Consider the following 15,528-nt stretch of genomic DNA (forward strand, 5'->3'; position numbering starts at 1 on the left):
TACAATCGTATTTATAACTGGCATGGTAGGCAATCTTGCTGTTGATTAGTTGCTACTACTATATTTGAAAGTTTTAAGTAAGTTATCTACAAGTTTTCTGCAGTTGATACAATTCAGGAGGAGAATCTTGTTGCTAAATATTCATTCACTACACTGAGTGAAGTTAAGCCACCACATGGTAAGATAAGACCAGTGTGTAAGAAGGTTGTACCGAGGTTATAAAACAGGGGTGCCTAAATTTCATGTAATATTTAAAAAGAATAGCTAACTTAATTTTAATTTTAAAATTGATTTATAGATTGTAATATAATTTTTTTTTTGTAGGTTTAATATAAAAATCGAAACTTAATTATGAAATATTTAGCAAGAGTGTTTAAAGCATTTCAATCAATTCTGATTTAAATTCAAACTTCCTTTATTATATTTAGTATCTAATTGGTCCATTCTTTTACGATTGCAGAGCAAAAATAAATGTATACTGCACAAACTGTCAGGACGGGCTTATGTCCAAGTTTGAAGTTAATGACTGCAATACTTCCAATGGACTTTCTGGCTTATAAATTACACATTCATCCTCTAAAATGAGAATTCATTTCAAAGTTACTGGCCTTCAATGCTCGAATTTCCTGGATGGATGTTGGCCATAACATTAACACTGTCTACTTGTGGCAGTAACGCTGCATTGAGCCAGAGTGCAATGATTCTGGAAATTTTCGTTGCATAGTCATTCTGAAGCAACACTTCCGCGATACTTTAACTCAGTTTCGAACTTTATTTCATTTTTACCGACATATAAAAAATAAATATATGATCTAAAAAAATAGAAGAAGTTTTTTAACGGAACATAACTTTTACATTACATTTACGCTCATAAATCCACCGCTACCAGTATCACTATTAGAGCTTTAATATTTAGAAACATATATGCAGCAATACGTCTTGCAATTCATTAATATTAATGAAACATTATAAATTCATTAGAGTTAAAACAAAAATAATAATAATAAAAAAAATAAGTAAATAAACTACTACGAAATGCGAGTACAAAAGATGAGCTATGTGATAGTTGTATTAAATAAATAATTGCCTAGAAGAAGAAGCAAAGAAGGTTGGTAACCCTGCATCACTTCTCTTTTGATCTAACACATTTCCTTAAGAGATAATTTGCAATTTTTCAATGAGCATGTAATCTCATGAAGGAGATTTTGTTTTAAAAAGGTACGGAATTGTTAAAGAAAAAAAAATTACAACTGATATAATCTTGTACACTAGATCTCTATTAAGGAGAAATTATAAAGGACGTTCCCAGCAATAATCCGAGAGTTATATACTATTTTTTTTTTTAAACCATTTCTATGTAGTTAAGGAGGACCTTAAGATCTAATTTCGCGTAGATTACCACTATATTGGGCGTTCAGTTTCATCACTTACTCTTCTTGGGTAGCCATTTTGTTTCGATTTCCCTTGAATCCAAAATAGTGTTCTTTTTTTTTTAAGAAAATGGTCAGTTATGTGAACCGAATAACTCAAAATTGAAAACTCCCAAAACCACAAAATTTACATCTATAACTTAGCGATCAGCTCAACCAGAAATACTCCACTTTAAGGATGAATGAATTTTCTAATTTTTAACAAAATATTTTGCTGGAAAATGGATTTAACGATTTTCTTAAAAAACTTTGTAATCATGTTGAAACATATATTTGAAGCTTTTCCCTTGGGAAATCCGATTAGGGGTACTTCCGGAAGAGGAAAGGTTAGGCTTTTCTTTTAAACATTCAGTGCAACGTATGGTACTGCGTCTAATATGTTAGAAAGAAGACTTAAATGAATTGTAAAAATTTTAGGGTCTAATGGAAATTATAACATGAAAATAGGCCCTTCGATTTTTTTGTCTAAACTTCATCAGATACCCTACATAAGTGGCATACTTATAACTTTTTTTATAATAATTAATATTACTACGAAAAATTGTTTAATGCAATTACAGATTGGTAGAATAAAATATTTATATTAATTTAAAAAACAATTTATAAATTCAGAGTTTGAAAAAGAAATTGTTGATATATATTTGAAATTTTCATTGTTTTTGTGTACTGCATATTGTAACGCTTCTATTTATATCAACGTGATTTCAGTTGAATGATAATTTGTTATATTTATAAAACTGAAGGCCTGAAATGAATTTAAATTGCCAAAATAAGGGCCACAGTTTTGGAACAAAAGAACAAAAATGGAGAGTAAAATTACACAAATAAAACATATTTTTTGAGAAGTATTAAGCTGGAATGAATGAATTGAGAATCACAGACACAAAAGGAGAACAAAAAAGTGATGACGTTGATGAAATGTATTCTCTGTCTCACTCGCATCGCTCTCTCAGTCACAGAACAATAATCAGCAATTTTAATTATTTTACTAATCTGTGCACACCTTAGCGCGGAGGTAGCATCATATTTCTGGATATTAGATGGTATTGAACCCGCTCAAATAGCAACGTAATTCAATGAACGACCTTAAACCACAACGCCATTCATAAATCAAGTACAGTAAATACGGCTCTTAGGTTACAAAAAAGATTTGGGAAGATTAAAGATTTTGTAAGCTTTAAAGTGCATAAAATTTATCTGCGCATATTATGACGTCATTAATTTTAATGACAAATTCTTTAGGATCCATTTTTTATTTTGACACTCTTTAACATAGATTATAGGACATGGAGTTAGTGGCAGTACCCTGGCCACCAAAGATGTTCCTAAGTTTCTTTAACTCACTTAAGAGATAATCCTTAGAGAGATATTTGGCCTACGCTTTGTAAACTGACAGTGGTAGCTGAAAACACTTGGAATTGAAACCCAAGGAAGATGACTTAGTGCCTCGTAATAAAGATAGGTTGGCTCAATTTTTTTTTTAGGACGTACGAAGGGAGTGGAAGTAGAATTGACAGCAAGATAGCTGTCCAAGAAGCTCTGTGATCGATTCTGTAGGGCGAAGAGGAAAGGAAGGACGCAGGATGGACGATGGCTTAAATTCAGTGGATGTCACTGCGGGGAGTAAAGGCTTGAGGACGAGTGACAGGTTGTGCTGCCATAGATGGAGAAATGCGCTTCTGAATATACGAGTATCTCAAAATTTCAAGAAAACTGTAATTAATGGACGGATTGAGCGAATCCAATGCGACCCTAAAAGTGAAAGTGAGGAGCGACGATTGGGCTATGCGATTTTATAAGAAAGTACTGATCCACTAAAGTGCCACATTAAAATCACCTCCTTTTAGAAGTGCCCTTAGAAGTGACAAGTACAAGTTGTAGACCTACCATTGTGTGCATAGTGGAGTAGGCCACTTTTAAAGAAAATCTCAAGAAAATAGTTCATTCCATAAAGTGGATTTCCCGTAGAGGGATTCTTATCTGCTAAGTTACGCAGACGAGATGCTGCCGATTTTCCATTTTTTTGAGAAGATTTTTGCACACATATGATGTGGAATCAAAACACTTGTAATTAGCGCTTAAAACAAAGTAACTGGACATAAGTATGGCTCCTCAAGTTCGGCTACTACAGTAGAGCATCTGCTCTCAAAATCCTAACCGACTCTCAAAAATAATTTTTACCTTAAAACAAACCGGACACGCATTCATAAAATATTTAGGTTATTAAAATTAATCAGCTGATAGTATGTGGTATTTGTGGTATTCTTATTGTCAACATGTTGTAAAACAACTGTTTGGTATCGATAAACCGTTGTTATCGATGCTTATAGATTCAGTGTTTACCACAATACGAAGAATGGAAAGAAATGAAGAAAAAAACAGCAGCAGTGGTACCAACATACTGTGAGATAAAGACACCTGGGAGTGTGACAGAGAGAGAGAGAGAGAGAAGTATGGAGATCAGAATAATAAAATTAACAAGAGCTAACAATTATTGCTGATTTTGTTTTTTTATTTTATTTCTTTCTAATTGGTCATCAATTTTAAATAGGACTAGCACAGGCTGTTTGGTGATTGCAAGAGCTCTTTTTATTTTACATTAACAATAGTTAGCACATCTCTTCTTTTTCTTTTTTTTTTCTGTTTCAGTTTTGTACCACTTTGAATAAATCGAGAACAGTTGTTCTCATCAATTTCTCGTACTCAATCTGGCCAATTCAGACAACTGTCTGTATCATATTTCCACTTATTATTCTCATACCGGTTGCAAAAAATAAAAAAATAAAAAAAAAAGAAGTGACGACACTTCCCCCAAACGGTCATCCAGTAACTTACGAAAGCATCAATGCGGACATCACTGTTTTTACTGTAGATCGATTTTTATTTTTAATATAAAATGCAAATTCTGCTATTTTCTCATGATCATCACTTCCGATTAAAAGATTATATTTTATTTGTTTTAATTCTGGATTAAATAATTTCTATTTAAGTGTGATCTTGAGCGGAAGTAATCTTCTCTCACTTAGATTAGACATTAGAAGGCCTAAAGGGTGCCATCTAGATTTTTACAATTAAAATTACGATCCTGTCAGGTCAGCACAGAAAAATGCGCAGTTTAGGGGTCCACTGAGTCCAAAAAAGTGGTTCTTATAAAATCGGTGTCTGTTTATCTAAAGTTAAACAAAAAAGATATTTAGAAAGATAAAACTTTGACATGCGCATTGACACTAGTAGCTCTAAAACTTTTATTCGAAACATTTTTCGTATAAAATTCGATTCAATTAGGGATGAGTTAGACATCTTACTATTATGCCATTTCAGTGTTAATTTACAATCCTATCGCGTGAATTATATCAGACAGAATATTATTCAGCGCAGTTTTTTTTTTGGAATCTTTGTATTTAGATTCTCTCTAACTTTGCATTTCAGTTAATTGTATTGTTTCGAAAACTGCATATTAGTATGAATTTAATATGTTTCAAATATGCAAAGTATGAAAGAAATGTAAGAAGCGAAATCGTTAAAATATTATTGAAAAAATTCGTTTTAAACTGCCGTTTAAAGACATGAATGCAGAAAATCGCTAACTTACAGATGCATTAGAGGAAAACTAATTCTATCTAATAGGCTGTAGAGGGATGGAATGAGTGGTGGGGAGGAGATGGGCGACAAGAGACTAGAACCCTTCGGTGGACAAAGAAGGTTGAACAAAGAGATAAGGGGGATAGGTCATTTACCTTGAAAGTACAAAAACATAAGGACTGTATTAAGTAAAGTTAAATCCTTGCTGACATCTTTTGTCCAAGGGAAAGGACCAAGAGTCCTACAGATTCTACAAACAGGTAGATAATGTACAACAAACCTAGACAAATCATCATCTGGAATAAATAGTAGGTCCACCTTTCACTTCTAATCTGGAATAAATGACCATTGTAATTACTGGTTCTGCGTCTGATCTGTTAGCCGTTGGAGACTGCAAGTTTAGAAACAGTTTACTGATTTTACAATAATAATTCATATAGTTGATATTTAATAAAGTGTTGCAGCAAAAATTTGGTTTAACCAAAGTTACCGAACTTTGTTTTCGTGTCAGGCACATAGAAACAGTTAGGATTGAGCTGAGCAGATCTCTTAAACCGTTCACATTCTATGAATTAACAGCTGGGGCGCTTAAGGGAGCTACAATATGTCTTATAATTGGCTCCGGATTTAGCTTTATTAGGCCGCTTCATCTACAATCTACCAAAGAATCCCTTATAATTGTGAATTTCGGTGTAACTAGATCACAAAGAGTAAATACATTTTTATAAAGGAAAAATTAAACATAGTTCTTTGCGGTAGTGGAAGTTGCTGAAGGCGTATAATACAGGTGGGGCTTAAAACAGCTGTATCTAAACTACTGTCTGTTTCAAATAACTACTGCTCTGAGAATCTAATACATCGATTTTCTCAGAGATTTACAGAAAAACTATCGATTTTTGGGAAGGCCATTGAAGTAAAAATTAATGAATTTCCTAAGCTTCCGCATGTTCCTCGATTTCATAGGAAGAGTAAACTGAGTTTTTTGTGCATTTATCTTCCGATGAAGTCGTCAAAGTTCTAATGCAATAAGTAAGTGCATAAAAACGGAACAAGTATACTTCGGAGTATCAATGGCAAAATTCCTTCTGATATCGAAACTTTCATCTTGATATTCTTCCTCGTTTTAGAAATAAGTAGAAATCTATTAACGTTCATTATTAAGCACTTATTTTACGTAAAATAATATTATTTACTGATACAAATTGTAAAATAACAAAGCCATATTTTAAAAAGAGATAAAGTACTTATTGTATTAACAAAATTACAAAGAAAGCTGCTATGGACTTCCCCCTTTTATAAAAGTGTTTGTTGATAACAAGCGACAAGATTTATATCTTCAAGATCCATTATTACACAAAATATCTTAACTCTGAATCATGTTTATCAATCAGTCAGTCTGTATAGAGATAACCAGCACCAGTTTGCCTCTAAACATTACTCTTTAGACTTCTAATTTAATTATGAATAGTATTCTGTACTCTCATCTCAAACTAAACGATTCTCTCTCAACTGTCAAACTGAATGTAAACAAATAATAAAGATTCCAAGGAGAGACAGTTATCTAATAATATAGTTTACAGGCAAGATTCAGAGAATCTGCTTTTACTGGCAGCATAAATAGTAAAAACATATAAACTACTTAAATGATTTTGTAGAGTAACAAAACCCAACTTTTCAGAAAATGAATTTTTTTGAAAAATAAAGATTTTAAAAAATCTAAAGAATCGAATAAAAGATAATTCCTTACGTACTTAAATGAGTTGAAGGGGGGGCAGCTCGATTTCTGATTTAAGTAGAGTAGTAACTTTGCATTGGAACAATTTGAAATGGCAATTACAAGGATGAAAACACGAAATTATTGATTGATTGATTGGTCCAAATCACTATGGTCAGCAAACAAAAAAGCTGGGCTTGAAGAAAATATAGAACAGGCTATCAGAGCTCTCTTACTTCCTGAGTGCCTAGCCACGGAGGAAATGAAATGCCAGTTGTTTCAAGGAAGATGGTAAATGAAACAGCCTGAAGTCGCTTCTTTGGACCACCAAATTGCTTATTCTGATCCATGGCTCAATTTTAGCGGAATTTGACTAAGTAAGAGTACGTGGAAGCAGTCGAATTCTTTGCCTTCAAAGAGAATGTCTTAAAAGAGAAATTGTATTACTGATACAGAGTGGATTTTACTTCAAAAAATAAACTGCTTTAAATTATTATTATTATTATTCTATAAAGTAAAACACAAAATCATGGTCCAACCGGATATACGAATTGTCAAAGGCGAGAAAAGGCCCAATTTTACACAGCTATACAATCTAGTGTCCCCAAAAGACCATGGTTTTACAAATACAAAAACTACAATAGGAAGTTTGTTAGCACTGTCATAAGAATGAGGTTTAATCGCAATTATTCGCCGCACCATCTAGCCCAGGATTGGGTGTGGAAACATCTCACCAGTGTTCCTGTACTTCTGGAGTAATAGCAGTCGCCAACCATCTAATCCTGGAATGTGCTAACAACGCTAAAGGAAGAGAACGATTGTGGAGGACTGTGATAGCGACTGGATGTCCGTTACCTGCCAATTTAAATACTATTCTGGCAGCTGATGATGGCAGCATTTACACAGAGCTCTTTGAGTTCATAACAAACAACAAGATAACTCTGTAAATATTCAATATATGTACTAAAGAAGGTCCGAAAGAAGAATGTAAATGACTGATTTGCTAGCTCAAGAGGCCAATAACAAAGGGAAAAAGAAACCGGAGTGACAATTTTCCGGGTTTTCCTGGAAAATCTGAAATGATTCTCGAGTCTTCACAACGATATTTCTAATGAAAAATCTGCATAGAAAATTTTACACAATTGCAATACTTCTTCTTGAAAGAAAATAGAAAAATTGCAAGACTGAAAGACCAAGCTCCTGCTGCTGGTAGGGGTAATACTGTTAGCCTGTCTATCCTTGGACCATCAAGTTATGACTTCCCTTTGAATAGAAAAGGAGGTGGTAGAGAAGAGAAAGGTCAAGGGAGTGAATGGTGGTATAGATCCCTTGTGTCCTGAAGGGTCTTTAACCCTTTTGGAGCCTCTCTGCATGCCCGTGGACCGCTTGTCTTCTAGATCCTTTCTCTTTTTTTTTACTCTCTCTCTCCCTCTTCTAATTACCTTCTCTTTAATAAACCGTAGAAGACTACCTGCTGCATTGTCTAAAATGGAGAATCTAGCTTGCTTTTACACATGTTATTGATTTGCAGCGATATTTTGCGATTATGTACCAGACGACTATGCGAAGAATGTTTAAAAAAGTTTCTCGAGCAGGTAGTGCCGTATTTAGAAAGAATTGTTAACAAACAATAACAAGTAACACATGTTGCTGGATATTCCCATATTTAGGTGTAAATACCTCAAAAAAAGACACAAATCCATTGATTTATTAACTGTTCTAAAAATACAAAAGTAAGTTACTAATATTCCCACCAAACTTAGGCATACCTATAACCTATATTTTAACAGGTTTTGATATCCCATCTTTATAATGCTTAAACCTTTTTTAATTATAAGTTGTCAATGGTAACCGTGGGATTCATCGAGCAGAAATTTTGTGAATCGATTAAAAACACTGAACTGGAAGCAAGAAGTCTTGTGATCCGTTTCCCTTTTATTAAAGGTAGATCACATAGCTCTAGATCTACTATATTTATCCACGAAAATTCCAATTTAGAAGGCTTCAGCGAGAGAGTTCAGTCTAAAGTTCCATTTCGGTCCAAAGCTAAAGTGGAAATGATTTTGAATTATAAACAGGCTGGGTGGCTCTACTCACTACAGCCAATTGGCTAATTGCACCGAACCTCTTGTGAAGATAGTGGGTTAAAGAGACTGTCCTCTATTTTTCCCCAACATCTTTCTTACTACTCGTTTTTTTGGGTGACAACCTTTGATCTCAAAGTGTCAAAGATCTCAAAAAGCAGGAAGTGAGTGGCCGTTATCTATTTTTCCAGGGCATACTCTGTCCAAACTCTCTAGCATTAGTGATTCTTCTCCGAGCATCCGGAACCTATAGTGCCCTCTAAAAAGACCATTCACAACACTGAGGTTCTTCCAACATAAGTGCGCCAATCCTGGTTAAGTGGAAACTAACTACAACAGTAGAAGTACTAGTATAGGTCTTCAAGTGCGAATATTATCTCAGTTTTCCCACAAATTTCACTTGAAGGGCTTCCTTTAAGTTTAGGTTTATTCACAGTACAATTGCCCTACTAATAGAATATTGTTTGAATGAAAATACTAAAGAAAAAATAAATAAATAAACACTTTTAAAGTTGTTCGCTTTAATTAAATAACCACTTAAAGAAAGCTGTATTCAGTTAAATATGAGGCAAATCCACACTCTAACTAAACTAATTCTAACTAAAATATATTTGTTTTCATTTCTACTTTGCTATTTAAACTGATTGTGTTCTTTTTGTAGAGATAATTAAATAATATTATCGAGTAATAAATCAATAAAAACAATAACAAAAGTTTTGTAACTGTTTTTATTTTTGCCATTTTATTGTGTTTCTGTATTTAGTTTTTCTATTATTATATTTCTTTTCTTTTTGTTTAATTTCTTATTCCAACAAAGAAATGTTTCAAAACAAATATCTTTTGTAACGAATCATCTTCTATAAAGAAGTGGAATTTTAGGAATTAATTCTTTCAGTTTTTAGTGTTCTCATAAAATAATTACAAAGGAGCAAGTAACGGTAGCTTATCATTTACTTAACTCAGACTCATTCACATTCTCTTAAAGATCTCTGCGCAAACAGCTGTCCATTATATACAATAATGTATTGATTTCGTTAATTAATGAACATATAATTTTAGCGATGTAATTAATTTTAACATTTTGGTATGAATGTTTAAAATTGTAGTCGGAGAAAAATCGATAAAGTAAAGGCGACTGCACAAAAAACGGAAGTGAAGAGAGACTTTAACATCAAGTTATGAGTTTCCTGCCTTTTTTTTTTAAAAGACATTTCTACCGAACATTAGCTGGCAAATATTTTAATTCAGCGAAAATTGCCATAATAATGTAAAATTATATTGAATAAACAACAGTTTGTTCATTAATATGAATATTTATGTAAATTTAGCAATTATCTAATAAAAAAAAAAAAAAAAGAAGAAGATGAGGTTAATATATGCAAAGTATGGGAAAATGCACAGTGTGAAAACTGAAGAAGAGTAATACGCAGATACCAAGATGTAGCTATAAAGATGCAGACAGAAGTGATGTTCAAGTTAACCTTTCCATCATGTAACCTTCACCCAGTAAAAATATGTATAACATTGAAATTTTGTAGAAAAGTTTAAGATGAAACAGTTTTTCTAATGACAAAAGAAATTTGAGGACACAATAAATTAAAAGTTTTGTTGAAATTAATTTGGTCAATAATAATCTTTGAGATGTGGTTATTTAAAATATTTGTTTGGGTTATTCGAAATGAATAATTTGGTGAACTACTATTAGAGTAGAGGTCGCCAAATTGGTCTATTTAACAAAAGTAGGGGGTCGATCTGAGCCAAGAGGTCGAAGGAAAAACAATATCAAACCCAATATAGAGGAACCTTGCAAAGAAACACCAGGCACACACCCATCTCATTATTTAAGAAGCAATACTTTAGTTACTTTACTTATTTTTTAATAAAATATTAAAGTATTTGATTTTCAACATTAAGATATACGAGGGTCGTTTGAAAAGTCCGTGCAAAAATAAAAACTACTTAATTTTTTAAGGTAAACCTTTTTTTATTTTTCAACATAGTCTCCTTTTAGGCTTATACACTTCGTCCAACGCTGCTCTAGTTTGTTGATCCCTTCCGAATAATAGGATTTGTCCAAGTCTGAAAAATAGCCATTCGTTTCTGCAATCACCTCCTCGTTTGAATAAAATCTTTTTCCCGCCAGCCATTTCTTCATATTGGGGAACAAATAGTAGTCCGAGGGAGCCAAGTCTGGAGAATAGGGGGGATGTGAAACGAGTTGGAACCCTATTTCCATTAATTTTGCGACCACAACTGCTGAGGTGTGAGCTGGTGCGTTGCCGTGATGGAAAAGGACTTTTTTGTGGGCCAATCGTGGGCGTTTTTCTTGCAGCTCGGTTTTCAAACGGTCCAATAACGATAAATAATATGCACCTGTAATAGTTTTACCCTTTTCCAGATAGTCGATGAGGATTATTCCTTGCGAATCCCAAAAGACAGTCGCCATAATCTTTCCGGCCGAAGGAACGGTCTTCGCCTTTTTTGGCGCAGATTCCCCCTTGGTAACCCATTGTTTAGATTGTTCTTTGGTCTCAGGAGTGTAGTGATGTATCCATGTTTCATCCAAAGTGACGAAACGACGCTTAAAGTCCTGCGGATTCTTCTGGAACAGCTGCAAACCGTCCTTGCAACACTTCACACGATTTCGTTTTTGGTCAAGCGTGAGCAATCGCGGCACCCATCTTGCGGATAGCTTTGTCATGTCCAAATGTTGATGCAAAATATTATGTACCCGTTCATTCGAGATGCCCACAGCACTAGCAATCTCACGCACCTTCACTCTTCTGTCATCCATCACCATATCATGGATTTTATCAATGATTTCTGGAGTAGTAACCTCAACAGGGCGTCCAGAACGTTCAGCGTCACTTGTGCCCATATGGCCACTCCGAAAATTTTGAAACCACTTATAAACTGTTCTAATCGAAGGTGCAGAGTCACCATAATGTTTATCAAGCTTCTCTTTAGTCTCCTGAGGTGTTTTGCCTTTCATAAAGTAGTGTTTAATCAACACACGAAATTCTTTTTCGTCCATTTTTTGAAAATCACTCGACTTCCTCGATTCAAACGAATGCCAAACACAAAGAAATAGACCGATCTGGCTGAAACTTGGTGTGTGTTCTTCCAAGAGATGCTACTAACTAATCATAACCTCGATACGCGCCAGTAGTGCTATCTCTCTGACTTTGCACGGACTTTTCAAACGACCCTTGTATTTCTCTCCGTCGCTTAGTAGACGCTCCATTCTATGTTAGCAACCACACAATACATACAGATCATCAAATTCCCACTCATCTCCGAACTTGCCAAAATCCGATATAAAAATTTTCACCAAAAACTCTCACTTCATCCCAACCCTTTAGCTGTAAACTTATCTTCAACTACGCTACCCTCCAATCCTCGAAGACGGCTGAGGCGCCGTTGGCCCTGTGACCAACTGGGTGACTAATGGCGGCCATCATTGGATGACCGTCATTCACGCCTGCCACGCTATTCATGTACACTTATTGCATTTACTTATTGTACCCTGTAGGTGCAGGTGGAAATTTCTTTAAAATAATAAATAAAAAGATATCTTTCATAAAACTATTGTTACAGAATGTAAAATTACTTTAATACATGTTTAAAATCATAAAATAAATGTACAAACACAGTACCTAATAGATAGTTTTATTTTAATTAACTGAAAATTACTTTTATGTGGGGGGTCGATGGAGATTTCGAAAAATTATATAGGGGGGTCCATGATCAAAAAGGTTTGGCGACCCCTGATTCAGAGAAAAAAAAATATGGAAAACATATTTGCAACATCATCAAATTGGAGCAAGAAAAATGTATCGTGTAGAGCACGTAAAAGATAAGGGTATTTAAGGGGCGGAAGATAAGTAAAGTGATCTACAGAAAATCTGAAAGAAGCTGTTATTGGCTCGAATACACTCTTGTCTATGTAAAGATATCGCTTACAAGGTGAGAGACATTTTTTGTCTATGTCATTCTCAACAATTGTCTCGATTCATGAGAAAGCTAAAAGGTTTCCTTAAAACTTTTTCCCACTTCCGGTGAAAACGTTTACAAAAATTTAAAACCAGCGCATTATTTTCTGTGGCCGCAAAAAAAGAACAGAAATTAAATTGAATTAAAATTGACTGAAACCAAATAAGGCGGAGACAAGTGAAAAACGCCGAAAATAGAACATGAAGGTTTCAGATATAAAATATACCAAAGTTAGGTATTGGATTCATGAATCAGTCCACATTTTAACAAGATAAATCTTGTTTGAAATAGTAATATGTACGATATGAGTTAATACTTATACAGTGATAAGAGATAACAGTGGATAGCAATGTGTGTGTGTATTGACATCTAAGTGAGGATGATCATATTGTGCGTGTGTACGTAGGTGATGAACATCTGCAATATGGTTCATGCGAGAGAGAGAGGGTGAGGAGAGGGAAACAGACGGATACAGTTTATTGATTACAGACAATAAAACCAAACAGAAGAGACTCTGCCATCTGTATTATCAAGTGGACAGGTACAAGAAATTTGAAGATTAAAAATGATACCACCCTAGCGTGTATATGTGCGTACGTATGTGTGCGATTTGTTTGTTTAATCATTACAAGAGGCACAAAAATATTTTTTAACAATTTTTTCCTGGAATAGATTGGAATGATTTCATTACAGTAAAATTCTCAATCCTAAAAGTGGTTTATAACACTCTGCAATACCTTAGGGCATGGAGAAACTGTTAATCCTTAACAAGTCCTAGCTTTTGGGCTAGTCAGAAAATGGGTGGCGAGTGCAGACTGGCTGCGAATCAGGATATCCCAAAAATTACCTGTCCCTAATCAAGACTTACAGGACAACAGCTCTTACAATCATCAGAGATAAAGGTTAGGTAATTGACAATATAAAGCTGGAACTAGTCACAGTGAATAAACCAAACAAACTGCAGCATGGATACTCTCCACCACTGTTGGGTTAAGCACTCAACTTTCCAAAAAAAAATTTTCCCTTCGATTAAGTATGTATTAGTACACAACATTGGCTGAAAGAAAAATATAGACTTAGCAGAGGTAGCAATGAAATATGAATGTACGAGTATTTAAAAATTATAGCCGAATTAGAATGAATGGAAGAAAATGATTAGAGAAGGATTACGGTGATTTTAATTTCGGTTAAGCTATAAGGATGGCAGGAATATAGAGTACTGATCCATCCATTAGTTTATGTAAATAGCTGTATGTAGTAGAGGGATGAATGTGTGAAGCAAATGTATTTATAAGTAAGAATGGAGAGTGAGTGATATTCTAGTGTTAAGCACCTAGACGATGCTGGCTGTATGGCGAAAGCCAATGCCCAAAAAAAAAAAATACAGAACGGGTAACATGGTAACAACTGACAATCAACTTCAACAATTTACAGGAATATGGGCCAGTGTAAACAGCAGGCTGTTGGGTGCAGTCATGAAGTGTCTTCAAGTTTTTTTTATTATCTGCCGACAGAATCATGAGATAAAATTTCCAAACGATGATATTTTTTTTGTTCAGATGTGATAATTATCAGAGAGGACTAATTAGTCTCGTCTAAATATGAAGTAGGTAGACAGTTATCGATGACGAAGGATGCTGTTTTAGTCATCTGATTAATTAAAAAAAAAGTTTAGCAAGACCACTCCATAACTCATACTCTCTTTTTTTATGTGTAAGTTTTTTATTAGGTGCTTCAATATTAGACATGTAATTTACTACAAGAATATAGAAAAAGAAAATGAACGTTAAAAATTAAAGTATTTTAAACGTTTAAAATTAATTCTGAAAAGAAAACCCCAATCAAGCTCAAATTATCGAACCCAGAGAAAATTTATCAAGTAAAAAAAGACAGATCTATCTAAATTGAGTGACAAAATTGAAAGAAAATCGCAAAACATTTGGAAACTAAGCTCAGTAAAGGAACACAGTATCTGCAAAATTTAATTTCTAAGTTCCCATTTGTTGAATAAAATCAGCAATAATAATGAAATACTGCAATGGCATTTAATAGTCATTATGCACTTAGTATATTATAAAGTAAATTGCACCAAAAACTCATCTTTTGAAAAAAAAAAAAAATATGAAAGGCATGACGACAAACCCCATCTGACAACGGAAGTTAATGTTGTGTTGCTACGCGTGCGTAAGAATGAGCGAGCTTTTTAATTACGTAACAGATGACCGGAAATACTTGTTATTTGATTACATATTTACATAAAACAATTAGCTCTGAATACTTCATTAAATTGTTTCTAATAATATATTTATTTAATTATAACTTCTTCAATTAGTCATAATTATTGTTTACTGTCAAATACAATAAGATATTGATGAAATTTCAGAATTTTAGCATGGAGACATATTTGAAAAGTTAAAATGTAGTAGTAGAGCAGACGTCGTATACAATTATCGCGTTACGAATTGTTTGTATTCATACTGAAACCTCCTACTTACAACGACTACAGCTGGAGTGATGAAACTGTTGTTAACTGGGTTAGTCCTAGCCGAAGAAGAATGAATGAAGAAGGAGTGGATGTTGAAGGAGGCTGTCATCAACGACAGAAACTTGGGGGGTGTGACTTTCATTACTTTCAGCTATTGCTGAAAAGAAGTCCAGGAAATTTTCTCGAGTGTCTACAACTGGCGCTCCCCTTTTAGTGGGCAACAAAATGCAAGAAATATGG

General features: G+C 34.0%; 1 protein-coding gene across 4 annotated transcripts in view; it reads right to left on the reverse strand.

Moving 5' to 3' along the window:
- Positions 1-15,528, reverse strand: part of peb (zinc finger protein pebbled) — a 166,281-nt gene that overhangs the window by 26,680 nt on the left and 124,073 nt on the right. Inside the window, exon 1 of one of the 4 annotated variants that reach the window (XM_074131012.1) lies at positions 4-218. The exons of the other annotated variants lie outside the window; for them this stretch is intronic. The gene's annotated coding sequence lies outside the window, so the exon portion shown is untranslated. Of the gene's footprint in view, positions 1-3; positions 219-15,528 lie in introns of those variants that run through there. 4 annotated transcript variants of the gene reach the window in all.

The sequence above is a fragment of the Rhodnius prolixus genome, unplaced genomic scaffold (genome assembly GCF_049639745.1).
Source record: "Rhodnius prolixus isolate KJV_2025 unplaced genomic scaffold, Rpr scaffold_4, whole genome shotgun sequence".
NCBI lineage: Eukaryota > Metazoa > Arthropoda > Insecta > Hemiptera > Reduviidae > Rhodnius > Rhodnius prolixus.